Genomic DNA, 16,564 nt, shown 5'->3' on the forward strand with positions numbered 1-16,564 from the left:
TGGGAGGTCTCTCTGAGTGTGTTGACATGTGGCTGAGACCATCTTGAGCCCCCGCGTTGTGGGATTTTTTTCAAGTGTTTTTTTTATTTGATTTATTTATTTTTACTTCACAAACACTTGAGACTGAAATGGAAATTATATTGAATTACAGTGGGCAGATCCGACATGGCTGGATTTTCCCCATTTCTGTGGAGTGTGTTTGTGAGAGAGAAGCTGGTCCCATATAGACGAATCCAGAAATGGGTCTCATGGTCGCAGCTTACGTATTTCCTGTAGGCGGACTCGACATAGCTGTGTGGGGTTTAAACCATAGAGTATATATATAATAGAGACTGAACTGGCGCGAAGCTCCGCCCCCCCAGCTATTCATGTCAGTGGAAGTTGCTCAGTGGCGTTTTGAAGCACCCGGAAGACTGCCGGAAGTACCGTCTGAGAACGTCTACTTTCGCATTTGACCACCACATTTTGGTGGTCAAATGCGGAAGTGCAACCGAGCGCTCAATGTTAAAGCCCAGCTGCACGGGGTTTCCCGGTCATGAATCCACGGGTCCGCCTGTAGTCCCTCCTCCTACCACTAGGGAGGAGAGCTTCAACGTTGGAAAGCCTGCCTGCCCCCTTGGTTTAAACCCTCACCAGGCGCATCTCTTCCACTACAGTGAACGGCAGAGTGACTGATGTTAGTCTGCCTCAAACGTTACTCTTTTACCTGCTTTTTTACAAACACTAACATTACAAAGATGCCCAGAACATCGAGATGAACCTGTGTAGTTTATGGCTGCTCCAACAGTAGTGGCAACATTAAAAAAAATAAACGGAATGTCAAAATATCCACCGCGGTGGCTGAGACCAGAGCCATTGAGTAATGGTTGAGACGAAGCAGTGAAAGGTCCTGAAAGATACATAATGTCAGTCTTACCCAATACCCAATCTTTCTGTTTTATGAACACAAGGCTGCTGTATTTTATACCTCATACTAAGCATTTAAAGTACGAGGTATAAAGTACAGCAGCCTTGTGTTCATAAAACAGAAAGATTGGGTATTGGGTAAGACTGACGTTATGTATCTTTCAGGACTTTTCACTGCTTTGTCTCAACCATTACTCTATGGCTCTGGTCTCAGCCACCGCGGTGGATATTTTGTCATTTTTTTTGGAATGTTGCCACTACTGTTGGAGCAGCCATAAACAACACAGGTTCATCCCGATGTTCTGGGCATCTTTGTAATGTTAGTGTTAGTAAAAAGCAGGTAAAGGAGTAATGTTTGAGCAGACTAACATCAGTCACTCTACCATTCAATGTAGTAGAAGACGTGCGGGTTTACCCCGCAGCTACGTCAGCTCCGCCTACAGGAAATACGTAAGCTGCGACCATGAGACCCGTTTCTGGATTTGTCTATACAGGAGCAGGGACGTGCACACATAGACATCAAAGGGGGCTTCAGCCCCTGCCCTTTTACCTGACCATGAATGCAGCATTTAGTATGCGGTGAAAGAAACACAAATGCCCCTCCTTTCCTTTCCTTCCATGCCATGCCGGAAGGCAGCATTCAGGAGAATTGCTTTTTTTCCAAAGTCTCGTGAACTTCCAACACAGTATTTTGCGTTGAACAAATTTGTTTAGAAATCCAATGTCGTACACCGCATCTCCACTACTAAAGAGTGCTGGGTTTGCACCCCGAAAATAGCTGATTTTCGCGTTGAGAGCTTGTAGATCTGCTATTTTCGCTATTTTTGTTCAAAAGTGCCCTCTTACGGGATTTCAGCCCCTGTCCCTCTAACACACTCTGCATGTCCCTGAGCTGGTCCCATATACACTGTTTCCACACCTAAGTGCAAAGCGGTCGACAGCCGCGCACGTCTTAAGCTGTGCGCAGCTTATTTTCCGAGTTTTTAGACAGCTGGTGGATGGAAATTAAGCTCCACCTCCGCGGAGGTCCAGTCTTCCGCGGAGGTGGAGCTTAATTTCCATCCACCAGCTGTCTAAAAACTCGGAAAATAAGCTGCGCACAGCCGAGAACGTGCGTGGCTCTTTAGATAGTGTGGCAGCACCTATACAGGAGGCACTGCGGAAGAAATTAGTTTTGCCACCAAGCTCTGCATAAAATAAAATGTTTAAAGTCAGTCAATGGAAAAAGTATATCTTTTTTTAAATCCAATATCTTCATGCATCCGTTTGTGCACGTGCTCATGCATGCACAGAATGACTGCTATACTATTGATTATTTTCCTAGAGATTATTCTATCGATTACCTGCTTGATTAATAGACTAACCGAGAAGCGTGCTTTTATTGACATAATTTATACATTAAGAATTTCTTTGAATTTTTTATAATCCACTAAATCAATGAGTCTGATTTATCCAACGAAGCCTACTTTACGGTGTCACACAGAAATAGCTGTACAAGCATTGTGACGCATTTGTGAGCTTCTAGATCTGCTAGCTATACGTTTGGAGATCATTTGCATTGAAATTAAATTCATTTAAGCAATCAATTATATTGATTAGTTTGATTAACTGCCACCCTCCTATGACATTCCAAGTTTCCAACCCGCGTGCGGCTGCAAGTTAACGCACTAACTTAGTCCATTATTTAAAATACCCCTTTAGTCTTTGTTTTCTACATTTTCCACGTTGAAAGCAAATATAAACGTTTTCCAAAATAAACCCATTAAAAAAAGTCCATTGATTGGACAAAAACAAAAAACCTTTTTCAGAAGTTGCGAAAATAGCAGATCTACAAGCTCACAGCACGTTGCGATCTGCTATTTTGCAAATTTCTCAGAAAGAGAAATTTGTCTCCCTGGCTGGGACCCAAACAAGTGAAAATAACCGATCTACAAGCTCACAACACGCTGCGATCAAATTTCTCTTTTGGGCCTCAAGCTAAAAAGTTTGGGAACCACTGCACTAGTCTACTGTGTGCCTTTGCAAAGGTAGGGGGGGGGGGGGGGGGGGGTTGTGTGCGTGCGTGCGCGTGCGTGTGCGCCACCTGTGCAGTGGCAGCAGATGAAGCTCGTAAGAGTCCACCCCCTCGCCCAGCTCTTGCTTTGGCGGACACATTGGGACAATATCTGATCTGAGCTCTCCCCAGGAGGTGGGAATTGTGTGGGAGGGAGAGGACATGATGATAAGAGCAGCACGAGCCTGCATGCAGTCCTCCAAATCCCATCAGGACCCTTTCATATACTGTGTGTGCGTGTAAGGGACTGCAAAGAAAGTGGGGACAATAAAGCATGCAGGCAGCAGCGTGCACACTTCAAAATAAGTCACATGTCTTTCGGCTTGCCGAAATGAAACAAGTTCTCTGCGGACAAAATTGTTTCATGCTGGAGTGGTGGAGCGGTGATTTTCGCCAGCTGGATCGTGACTTTATGTTTTCAGCAAACCCTCACCGATGCCGTGCTGTGACATATTATTAGTTTGCCATTCCTGGTTACGGAGACACACACACACACACACACATTGTGTAATTCATGTCTCCGTGAATTCATCGCCATCTGGTTGTACCTCCTAACATCCTCAGCCAACCTGTCTGCAGAAACTGTCCATGTTGGTATATGTTGCAGGCAGATTGCAGGCAATGAAACAAAATTCATGAAATAGTGCACATTTTTTTGACCAATTGCAATGCAGCGTTCTCATTGGCGTCATGTGCAGCGTTGTTCTGCTCGCTGGAACATCTTCAAGTGCGGAAAGAACATTGGCAAGGCAATGAGTTCATTTGTATTCTCTGCAACTACGTAATTGTGTTCTTATAGACACATTCAGAGACGCGTCCCCTGGTCTCAGCCAACGTATTTCCTGTATAGGCGGAGACAAGATATCTGCGGTGTATACACAATCTGCCCTGCTATTACATTGAATGTGAAAGTGACTGATGTTAGTCTGCTCAAACCTTACCTGCTTTTTACTAACACTAACTTTACAAAGATGCCCAGAACATCGGGACGAACCTGTGTAGTTTATGGCTGCCCCCAACAGTCATGGCAAAAATTCAACTTTGGAGAGAAACGGAATATACGAGCACTCGCCCCGAATTTCGTTTAGTGCATTTAGTAGTGTAGCACCGCTCAGCGACCCTGCGGTGGCTGGGACAAAGCAGTGAAAGGTCCTGAACCAACCAAGCCCCCAGTAAGGCTGTCCAACGTTGAAGCTGCCACTACCTACTGGCGATAAGTGCAACTGCAGCACGTTCATGGAGGTGGACGGACGTTCATGACGCCATGTGCGTAACGTGCGTCATTCCAGGACCTCAAATTTGAGGTCTGGGCTTAACTTCCGCTCACTCGAGCCATTGAGTTATAATTGTACTTCCGGCAGTCTTCCGGGTGCTTCAAAATGCCACTGAGCAACTTCCATCGAAATGAATAGCGGGGGGGGGGGGGGCCTAACGCTCCGGTTCGGTCTCTATCCTTTTATTACTCTATGGAACCACCACTGAGCGGTGCCGTAATTACACTACTAAATGCGCAACGAAATTCGGGCGGGCGCTCGTATTGTGTGACATTCCGTTTCTCTCCAAAGTTGTATTTTGCCACTACTGTTGGACCCTAAGGATCATTAAAAAAACGATTACTATTGCAATTAATTTTGGGTCACGCCCTTTTTTGTACCATCCATGCAACATTGGTTTTTCTCATGAAGCGCACACAATGCAAAACGTACTTATCTCAATCAGCAATGCTATCAAAAATCTGTTTGAAATGTTGGTAGGTCAGTGGTTCTAAAAGTGGGGTCTGGGGACCGCCGGGGGTCCTTGAGAGGGCTCTAGGGGGTCATCGCTAAATAATTGGCAACTCCGAGAATGTACAAACGGAACCGTGCGTGCGTGCGTGCGTGCGTGCGTGCGTGCGTGTGTGCGTGCGTGTGCGAGAGAGAGAGAGAGAGAGAGAGAGAGCTACTGATTTTAGAAGGCATTTGGAGAATCGGCCTCAGGTCTAAATGGTTTAAAAAAAGAGAGAGAGAGAGAGAGAGAGAGCACGCACGTCGTCTTAATTCATTATTATTTAAATGTGTATTAATTCTTTTCTTAGGGGTTAAGGAAGGCAGGTTGCCAGAAATTAGTCCCGGAAATGTTGGGGAACTTGATAATGAATTGGATTCAATGAGGTGGAGAAATGCGAGAATGAATTGCTCCTGCTAATATTATATCGAATCCTCGCCCCCTCTCTCTCTCTCTCTCTCTCTCTCTCTCTGTGTCTCTCTATCTCCCTCCGCTAGAAACCGTGTACTGGATCCTTTGGGATTTACCCCAAAAGAAGTGTGTTTGTGGTGCACTGCGGCATTTAAACCACAAGATTTAACACTGTCCTTAAGTTCTAATCTTTCCCAGCTCTGCATCTGTATAGTGACTGTCATAGTGTGAGGTCAAGAAGAATGCAAACAACATTATATTGGAACAAACAACAGTTTATTTGGAATGCGTCAGAGGGGGACAAAGGAAATCGAGGCTATATAACCCAACAAAGTCCAGGACCTATTTCCATTGTTGTCTTCTCACAATTTACCCGAAACATGACAATCCACAGAGTGGTAGTCAATAACAATAATACGTGGTAACAATAATAAATAATGCCAATTTACATGATAAAACATCACACAATGCCATTAAATAATAGATTGCTGCAACAACGCCTGATAGAATACCTCAGATGAAAATTGTAAATGAAAATGTACAACTGAATTCACCACTCAAACAATATGTTGAGCAGGGTCTTCCAGGGGGGGGTCTACTTATAGTCCCCATCTGGTTTTTATCTACCCCAAATCTGTTCGATAAACACAACACAACGTGATGCGTCCAATTTCAAATACTTTTACTCCTACTCCACTACATCTCAAAGGCCAATATTGTACTTTTACTCTACTACAATTATTTGAAAACTTTAGTTACTTTGTAGATTTAGATTGTTATTACAAAAGATTCATTAATCTAACTAAAACGAAAGAAAACACACTCACTTAATAACCTAAAACCTGCATGAACCTTGGTTGGAAAACAAAACAAAACAAAGTTTTCCTTTAAGTATACATCTGCTATTTTTGGAAAAGTGTTTGAAAAAAACAAATATTTTCTCTCCTGGGGGTCCCTGGCTGCTGGTCCTTGACACGAAGAAAGTTTGAGAACTATTGTTTTAGAAGGCATTTTATATAGAATCAGCCTCGAGTCTTAATGGGTTTAATATGAAAATAAAAAACCTGTGTGCTCCTTCCTCGGCTGCCCTGCAGCCATCCCATAATGAGCAGGCCTGGTGCAGAAGCTGGTGCTTTATGGCCTCTTGTAAAAGCTTTCTGTCGCAGCGGTGGCACCCGCTTGGCATTTACATTCATCACCGACGCGGGTTAATTAAGCTCGCCCCGTCCACCATCTTGATTAAACTACTGTAAATAAAGAGACTATTTCCATGTACGGAGGTTGTAGAGTCATGACGGGGGTTAGCATGGCAGAGGGAAAGCCAGGACCGAGACGCACGCACGCACACACACGCTATACTGAGAAAGTTTTAAGACAGCAGTTTCATAAACTTTTACCATTTTCTTTTGTTTTTGTAAAAATAGTTAATTGTGTGCGAGTGTCGCATACTGTAAATCAGTGTTTCCCAAACAGTGGGTTTGGGACTCATTTGAGGGTCGCAGATACATTTTTATGGGTCTGGTCATGGCTGGGTAAATAATATCCCTTTTTTCAAGAAGAAAAAAAGGTTTCAGAGAAAAAAAAACCTAATATTTTTCAAAATAATTACAACTTTAGACAAAATCAAAGCAAATGCTTAAAAAACAGAATAAAGTGAGAATAGCACATCTACAAGCTCACAATGCGTCACATCAGGATGCGTTGTGAACTTCTCGTTTGGGTCTCGAGCTAAAGCGTTTGGTAACCACTGTAAATAGCCAACTACAGTAGTTTATAAATCATGAATATATACTGTAACTCCAAGCCCCCTCTAAATGTTCAATCCTATTCCGAACCCCAGGATGAATTGTTTTCCTAATTGCAAGTCTTAATCCCCAAATCGTTCTTAACCATACAGCGTTAAATTGTCCTCACAATGTCTATTTCTGTATTTCTACTAAATTATATACTTATGGGGATATTTTGGCCCTCTAATACAGTACGCACACATGCGTGCGCACGCACACACGCACACACACACACGCATGCGCGCACACAGGAACATAGAGATGTCTACGAGCGGAAGCGTGACCGCAGCTGAAATGCCATAAGCAGAGTAATTAGTTTGGCAATTAGCTCACCCACTATGTACCCTTTTGGCCTCCTCCAGTGCAGGCTCACTCCACGCGGTCCTATAGCCGAGTCATGGACGCGAAGCTAAATAATTATGTTTTCCTTGTTTATCTTCATTCGCTCCGCCGTGCCTTTATGCCGTGTTTGTGATCCTAATCTTCCACTTAGCATCTCAGTCGGCGTCTGTATGAGGTTGAGGCGCAGGTACACAAAGCACCCCACCACCCGTATCCGTCTCCTAACAGCAGCATACAGGCTTTACAAATAGCTGATGCTATAGCAGGGCCTGTTTGTATGAATGTATGTATGTACTGAAAGTATCAATGTAGGCATAGTAATTGCCTGATCATTAAATACTTCTCCTCTACTGTGGCTTTTCCATTGGGTCTGACATGAAAAAGCCAATAGACATAATAATTTATGGGAGAAAATAAGATGTATTTTGTGGATAATGTCCTAAAAGTTTACATTTATATGTAGCTCAGGGGTAGAGTGGCCGGTAGAGCAGCCGGATGGCAACCGCGAGGTTCCCAGTTCGATCCCGGGCTCCCCCAGAGTTAGTGTCGAAGTGTCCTTGAGCAATACTCTGAACCTCTAATTGCTCCCGATGGTTGGTGCCTTGCATGGCTTCCTCCGCCATCGGTGTATGAATGTGTGTGTGAATGGTTGAATGCACAATCTATGTAAAGAGCCTTGGATAAAAGTGTTTTTTGCCTAATGCCGAATATGATTATATGAACTTAGCTTCTATGGGAACTGTGCTAACCACCTGACTACTATACAATTCAGTTTTACTAAGATGGGATGTAAAATCTACAGTGTGTTTATATGATATCTGAAAAGTTGATGAGAATCCATAACGACAAACTGCAGTGAAAAGCCCCTTGGCAGAGGTAATAATAATCAAAATCATGTGATAATTGCAAAACCTCCATGTTCATATTCATTGACTATAGGCTTCTGGCGCTCACCATGGAGCAAGCTGCTTCTAGCAGAGAAGGTTTTTTCCTTCTGAGCAGAGATCTTTTAAAACACGACGACCAAAATGCATGTTTCACGTTGAACAGGGATTCGCAGCTACATTGGCCAAGCAAGCAGCAGCACAAGCAGGGCTTGAATCATCCATGCAGTAAAATCAACTCTTGTGTTACTCATACCTGCCAGTCTCTCTCTCTCTCTCTCTCTCTCTGTCTCTCTCTCTCTCTCTCTCTCTCTCTCTCTCTCTCTCTCTCTCTCTCTCTCTCTCAGTATACCCACATATCATAGTGTTTTCTTTTCGTCTTTTTCTTTCCCTCTCTTCCCCTCCCCGCAACAAACACAAAACATTGTCACTGGACCATCACTGACTCGGCTCAAATGACTTCTGAAATTGCTTTGTTTCCCCTCCCTTGCACACACATGTCACAGTTGTTGTTTGGACGGGAATGGCTGCACGCCCAAATCAACCGTAACATGCCATTAGCAATCGAGCTGACTGTGCGCAGTTAGTTAGGTTTTTTTCCCGCCCCCTTTTCTATTTTTGTTCCATTTCTTCCATTATTTGTTTTGTTGGAGGGTGAGGCGTGATGCAGTCTGGGTACCGACAGTGTGTTGTTGTGGCAGTGTGCCTCAGCGGGGTTAAGAACAGTCTGGGTACCGACTGTGTTGTTGTGGCAGTGTGCCTCAGCGGGGTTAAGAACAGTCTGGGTACCGACAGTGTGTTGTTGTGGCAGTGTGCCTCAGCGGGGTTAAGAACAGTCTGGGTACCGACAGTGTGTTGTTGTGGCAGTGTGCCTCAGTGGGGTGAAGAACGTGATGCAGTCTGGGTACCGACAGTGTGTTGTTGTGGCAGTGTGCCTCAGCGGGGTTAAGAACAGTCTGGGTACTGACAGTGTGTTGTTGTGGCAGTGTGCCTCAGCGGGGTTAAGAACAGTCTGGGTACTGACAGTGTGTTGTTGTGGCAGTGTGCCTCAGCGGGGTTAAGAACAGTCTGGGTACCGACAGTGTGTTGTTGTGGCAGTGTGCCTCAGTGGGGTTAAGAACAGTCTGGGTACCGACAGTGTGTTGTTGTGGCAGTGTGCCTCAGTGGGGTTAAGACCAGTCTGGGTACCGACAGTGTGTTGTTGTGGCAGTGTGCCTCAGTGGTGTTAAGAACAGTCTGGGTACCGACAGTGTGTTGTTGTGGCAGTGTGCCTCAGCGGGGTTAAGAACAGTCTGGGTACAGACAGTGTGTTGTTGTGGCAGTGTGCCTCAGTGGTGTTAAGAACAGTCTGGGTACCGACAGTGTGTTGTTGTGGCAGTGTGCCTCAGTGGGGTTAAGAACAGTCTGGGTACCGACAGTGTGTTGTTGTGGCAGTGTGCCTCAGCGGGGTTAAGAACAGTCTGGGTACAGACAGTGTGTTGTTGTGGCAGTGTGCCTCAGTGGGGTTAAGAACAGTCTGGGTACCGACAGTGTGTTGTTGTGGCAGTGTGCCTCAGCGGGGTTAAGAACAGTCTGGGTACAGACAGTGTGTTGTTGTGGCAGTGTGCCTCAGTGGGGTTAAGAACAGTCTGGGTACCGACAGTGTGTTGTTGTGGCAGTGTGCCTCAGCGGGGTTAAGAACAGTCTGGGTACAGACAGTGTGTTGTTGTGGCAGTGTGCCTCAGTGGGGTTAAGAACAGTCTGGGTACCGACAGTGTGTTGTTGTGGCAGTGTGCCTCAGTGGGGTTAAGAACAGTCTGGGTACCGACAGTGTGTTGTTGTGGCAGTGTGCCTCAGTGGGGTTAAGAACAGTGTATTGTTGTGGCAGTGTGCCTCAGCGGGGTTAAGAACGCCACATCTTAGAGCAGTGGTTCCCAAACTTGTTCATGTCAAGGACCCCCAAATTGACACTAATTAGCCCCGCGGACCCCCATTTGAAAAGATATACCAGGGACCCTCATAAGAGAAGATTTTTACGGCTCTAGCAGTGATTCTCAACCCGTTTAATTTCAAGGACCCCCAGTTTGACATGCATTAGGCTATACGGACCCCCATTTACTCGCATTTCTATGTCTGAGACCCCCATTTAAATTGTAAGATCAATGTTCGTAACTCGGAGAGGCTGGTTCATAACTCAGAGTTACAGACCCATAAGAGTCCATTTGGTTCCACACTATCATTTAGCTGGGGACCCCCTGGAACTCCCTCGAGGACCCCTGGGGGTCCCCGGACCCCACTTTGGGAACCAATGTCTTAATGTGGTTGCACACTGGACGCGTTTTTCAGAAATCCGACGGAAAAAACGCCGCTAAAAATCGGAAAAACGTAGCAGTGTGCAGGGACCTTTAGAGTTGGGGGCAGCTATCCGGCCCTCACAATGTACATCGCACTGCTGGTCTGCCCAATGTGTCCAAAGTATTGTACAGTAACAACTAAAGTCTCTTTAACCCATTTTGACCTGAGATCAGATTCTAAACATGTCAGTCGTTCTTCGATTTTTCAAAAATAGCAGACCTACAAGCTCGTAGCGCGCCACTCGGTGCCGTGCTATGAGCTTGTAGATCTGCTATTTTTCAATAGCTAAAGCATAACATATTGCTAACACCAAAAGGGGTTCCCGCCCAAAATGGGTTAATGTTTATGTTGTATACTATTACTACAAAACAACCTAAAATAGAGTGATTTAAGATCATTAAAGCTGGGCTGTTGCCTGAGTCCAATGCATTTCTGCCTACTTCCGGTCCAGGACTTGTCCCAGTTGGTTGTCCCCATTCCCAATAGAAGTCTATGTAGGATAGCCGCCATTGGACTGGCCCTATGAAGTGAACGCAGTTTGCGTAACTGTCTATATCTAAGGCTCTGAGAGTATACCCATCTGTCTGTGTCCCTTTTGTGCCCATATATGGAGATCCCTGAATCATCATCAGTATACGCCCATATACTGGAATGCCCATATATATGGGCATATTGGTTTCAACTACTCGATGGCATTGGCGGGCGCCGCACTCCCTCAGGCCCTCGCCGCTGCGCGTGCCGAGTTTGAAGTCGGTTGGTCCCATTATACTGTATGCACATGACCATATATGGGCATTGCAGTTAGTCAGACCTGTGGCTCTGGACAACCGGATCTCTGTATCTGTCTGTCCTTGTCCCTTTTACGTCCACTATGGAGTGTCACTATGGGGCTGCTGTTTGAGGCTGATGCCATGAGATACATTGAGGTCAGACAGCACAGATGTCACATGTCACACGTGTTGTCAGAGGTTTGGTTTTCTTCGAGCCATAGAGTATAGGCAGAGTTACGACATTGAGGGGGCAGAAAACAGCCCGGTCACGTGGTTCATGTACTCACACATTGCTCTTCTGTAAACTTCCGGTGTCCCTATATTCGCCAATAAGTCTATGTAGAAGAGCCGCCATTGGACTGGCCCCATGAAGTGAACAGAGTTGTCATATCATTCGGGGCGACTGTGGCTCAGGAGGTAGAGCAGGTCGTCCAATGATCCATGGGTCGGCGGTTCGAATCCCGGCTCCTCCTGTCTACATGTCGAAGTGTCCTTGGGCAAGACACTGAACCCCAAATTGCTCCCGATGTGCTGGTTGGTACCTTGCATGGCTTCTGCCGCAATCGGTGTATGAATGTGTGTGTGAATGGGTGAATGTAATGCACAATCTATGTAAAGCGCCTTGGATAAAGGCGCTATATAAATGCACCATTTACCATTTACCATTCAGAGATACTACAGGACATTATCATATCATGCATAGTGGGGGTTGCATTACTTTGTTTTCATCATGGGTCTATTTCACACCTCTGTGACTGTCTTTGTTGCATGATCTTTGAGACCAAGTGTTTGCCCGCAGGAGGACAAACATCATGCATAAACATGACAGTTTTCACAAAATATAATTGTTTATACATCTTTCTTTGAGATTTCCATTAGACAAAAGCCTATTTAGGCACACTATTTTATTAAAATAAAAAAATAAAATCTCTGATTTATTTCTCCTGATCATTTGAAAATGACATGATCGGCTCCGATTTCTCCGATCGGTGTTACGGTGATGCTTTTTGTCCTCATATGTTCAGTAGCAGTTCTCTGTATCCAACTTTGAAACTCAGGTGACAGTGCGGTCCAAATTAAGTCCATAAGTTACCACGGTGCCACAGGTAACCTTGGGAAAAGTGCAACGATGGGTGAAATTGTGTAATTGTGTAATTAAACTTAAGTATAAGTTTAATTATAAGTAATAAAGGTGCTCAAGTGAGCAAATATCACCCAAACATTCGCTCTGTGCTGTGAGGAATACCCAATTCAAGCACTGTCTGTCTGTAACAACAATGTTGTTCACACAATGTTCCAGAAAGTAGCCTAATTTCAAGAAATATTTCACTGCAATGTGGCAGGGTAGGCTGTGTAAAATATAATATTTGCTAGTGATAGTCTATAAAAATGAACACAATTTTCAAACTTGTGCTTCTTTTGTGTTTTGATAGCCAAAGATGCACCAGCATACAAATACTGTACATATAATTTCAATATTTTATATTTGATATAATATTTTACTTTACATAGAAGACAGAGAAGCTAACGGGCACAATTGACGCGTAATTCACGGTCCCATCAGCGGCCACAATATCCATTCTTGTGCATTTGTCAAACATTCACCCGAATCGACCCATCCATGGATGTTAGCTTAGTCAGAATAAAGTGAACTATTTATAACGTTCCGTCTTTGGATATTTAACACTGCGGGACATAAAATGGTTCTTCCTGTATTGATGAAAGTCTTCCTGTATTGTGTTGTTGGGCAGAGAGAGGAAATCTCCTGTTTGTGGAGCCTCTCCCCCCAAGTAGCCTCCAGAGGTCAGCGTCAGATTAACTGAGGTGATGTATCCCCCTGCCACCGCGCGTTAACGCACACATTGTTCTCCCGGTCGACCTCGCACGGCAGGCATTACTTTCAATTACGCCCTCAACTTTTCTTTTTAATTAAATGTACAGGCAGATTAATTACAGGACACCTTAAATGATGAAAAAATATCGGAGGTGTCCTGAAACGTTTGCCGTCTGATGTGAACGCAACTCTTCCCCCCCCCCCCCAGCCTGCCTGCCTGCCCCGCCTCGGCTGTCACGCCCGCTGTTCAATAAGCAATCTGGGCGAGGAGGCCGGCGCGCAAACGAGCGTAGGCGTGCGGGGCAGTTTGTTTCTGTTTGCCAGACAGGTTCGATTCTCAGACAGAGAGAGAGAGAGAGAGAGAGAGAGAGAGAGAGCGCAGAAGCAGACAGACAGGGCTGGAGGGCTGGGTAAAAACTAATTATGGTGGTGTTAAAAGGCACGCTCAATGAGGCAGAGAGAAGACAGACATATCCCCAGCACCTCTTGACTTCTGCTGCGTGCATGGGCCAGACAGACAATGGGAGGCGCTGTGACCACACATCGTAAAAGGATTCCTGCTGTTTATGCCTATCTGCTTATTTGTGTGTGTGTGTGTGTGTGTCAGTCTGACATGCGTCTAGGGCTGAAACTATCTATTATCATCTTATATCGATCATTCTCTTTATTTAATCAACAGGAATTTCGTGAGATTTTTTACTTATTCTATGATAAACTAGCCTTTTATTAAAGCTATTTGTGAAGAGTGCCTGGGGATTGTTATTTCCAGTTTTTCTACACTAAATGCTCCCTCTCAACCATGTGTTGGCCTTTCACCATGTCTTTAGAATTCTGATCGCTAGTGTAGGGCAAAAAGGGGACCCCTTTTGGTGTTTTAGGCATTATGTTGTACTATATACTATTGAAAAATAGCAGATCTACAAGCTCATAGCGCGGCACCGAGTGCCGCGCTATGAACTTGTAGGTCTGCTATTTTTGAAAAATCGTGAAAATGTGCAGTTGGGGGTTTAGAATTCTGATCGCTAGTGTAGGGCAAAAAGGGGACCCCTTTTGGTGTTTTAGGCATTATGTTGTACTATATGCTATTGAAAAATAGCAGATCTACAAGCTCATAGCGCGGCACCGAGTGCCGCGCTATGAACTTGTAGGTCTGCTATTTTTGAAAAATCGTGAAAATGTGCAGTTGGGGGTTTAGAATTCTGATCGCTAGTGTAGGGCAGAAAGGGGAGGGTGCCTAAGCTATGAAGCATCATTGCTCAGCCATTCAATCTGTGATATCTGTGTCGAACGGACGGACGCCGGTCGACAGATATCCATCAAAGTCGTCCGGATGATGGCCGTGGTAGAGCCTGGGCTATATTTGGAACCCACTGGAGAGCCTTTAAAGGAGGGAGAACAGCGGATATGTCGGTATCGGATGAAGGCGTTGGGGGAGAGAGAGCCTGAGTGACACAAACACGTTATGAGAGATGAGCAACATCTGGTGCCGTGGATCTGATCCAATGTACTTCCTCCTAGAGTCGCAGTAGTCTAAAGTAACTACGTACATTAGTTTTTAGGTATTTCCAATTTCCGGTTCTACTCCACTAGATCTAAAAGGCAAATATTGTACTTTTACACCACTACAATTATTTGAAAAGTGTAGTTGGTTAGTTTGTAGATTTTGCTTGTTGTTACACATTGTGATCTTGTAAGATCTGCTAAAAGATTTGTATACATTTTCTACAATTGAAAACTTGTGAAACGGGACATTCTGCATTGTGAGTACTTTCTACTTTTTTATAATTTCTACTTTTAATTTTGAATTCCAGTGAGTATTCCACCACTTCCTAGTTCCTAGTCATCACCGCAGTGTGAGGTACTGTATATAGCTAAGCCATCCCTGCGTTTGTTTTTCATACCAATCTTGAACCCAGTGCTTGATAAAATATACATTTTCTCTTTGACTACTAGATTGATAGATTGAAATGTTTATTTCACATTATGTAGAATGGGTACATTTCTAACTCAGACTTTTTTTTACGGGGGCCATGAAGTTTCGAATTGCAGCTGTCTCTTTGAGAGCGCTTTTGAAGGAGTCAGGGGATTCACATGTCTTAATGACTGTTGGTAGGGCGTTCCACATTTTAGTGACATAGGAGCGAAATTAATTTAATCCCTTGTTTGAGCCGAATCTGGGTTGCACGTGGTTTGTTGAACTCCCTCTGGTGTTGTGGATGTGGACTTAGTTGACATTAAAGATTAACGATTATTTTCCTCCCTAAAAGATGATCATCAGCTATTATTATCATATAAGGAGGAAGAACTTTTTCCAAAAAGTGTACAGTATTTGTTAAAATCATGCTTTTATGTGGACACGCCCACCAGTTCATTAAGTATGCCTGGTTTGCCTGGTGGGTGGTGATGGGTGGTGATCCACCTGAACTGAAGCCGCACCCACAGCTGTAGTTGTATGAGAAAGCGGGAGGGGTTAGGGGAGGGGCTGATAGTGTGATGTCACTATATTACTGTTTATTTCATTGGCCCGTTTGACTGTCAAGGGTTCAGCCTCCAGGAAGAAACCCTAAATACAAAGTTAATACACCATTGCACATACAAAGGACTCCAGGGTGTCTAATGAAGTACTTTCACCTCATAGACACATGAAAAACTGGAAAAATACAAAAATTGTGGCACTCCATCTTTAAGGAAGTATTTAGACAGGTACATGGGTATCTTGGTGGTGTAGCGAATCTTGTAGACCAGACCCATTGCAAGATGCTGTACTCTACCTAAGCCATTCCAGCCTATCAAAATGGGCAGGAAGTGGAAGTGAGGCCAAGTAGTATCTTGACCAGTTTGTTTTGGGAGGTCTGGACTCTGGAACCTTGTTTTAAGGGCCTTTGAGGTGCTGTGGTACCAAGAGAGGTGCACGCATAGTCAAAGAAACATTGTACAAGGGCTCCTGTTATGGTCCTCAAGGTGTTTTTGTTGACCAGTGAGGAGATCCTGTACACTGTACAGGAATCGTGTTCTTTGGTTGACTTTTTGATTACTTTGGTGGCCATTTTTATCACCGAATAGACTTGAGCCCTATATGCTTTGTAAATCAAATCAAATCAAACTTTATTTGTATAGCACATTTCCAACGACCGAGGTCGAACCAAAGTGCTTCACATCACAGAGCATAAAAACAAACATAGAGGCAAAAAAAGAAGACAGATAAAAGCAAAACCGAAGGAAAAGCATTATATAAAAATGTCAAAACAGAGCAACATATAAAAAATCAATAAGAAATGCCATAGGTGCATGGGTGCATAGTACATAGGTAGGCTATAAAGCCCAAGGTAAACTTAATTAGACAAAAGTGATTGAAATGAAATGAGTCTTTAATAAGGGTGTGTGTGTGTGTGTGTGTGTGTGTGTGTGTGTGTGTGTGTGTGTGTGTGTGTGTGTGTGTGTGTGTGTGTGTGTGTGTGTGTGTGTGTGTGTGTGTGTGT

Source organism: Electrona antarctica, assembly GCF_951216825.1.
Source record: "Electrona antarctica genome assembly, chromosome: 21".
NCBI classification, from domain to species: Eukaryota; Metazoa; Chordata; class Actinopteri; order Myctophiformes; family Myctophidae; genus Electrona; species Electrona antarctica.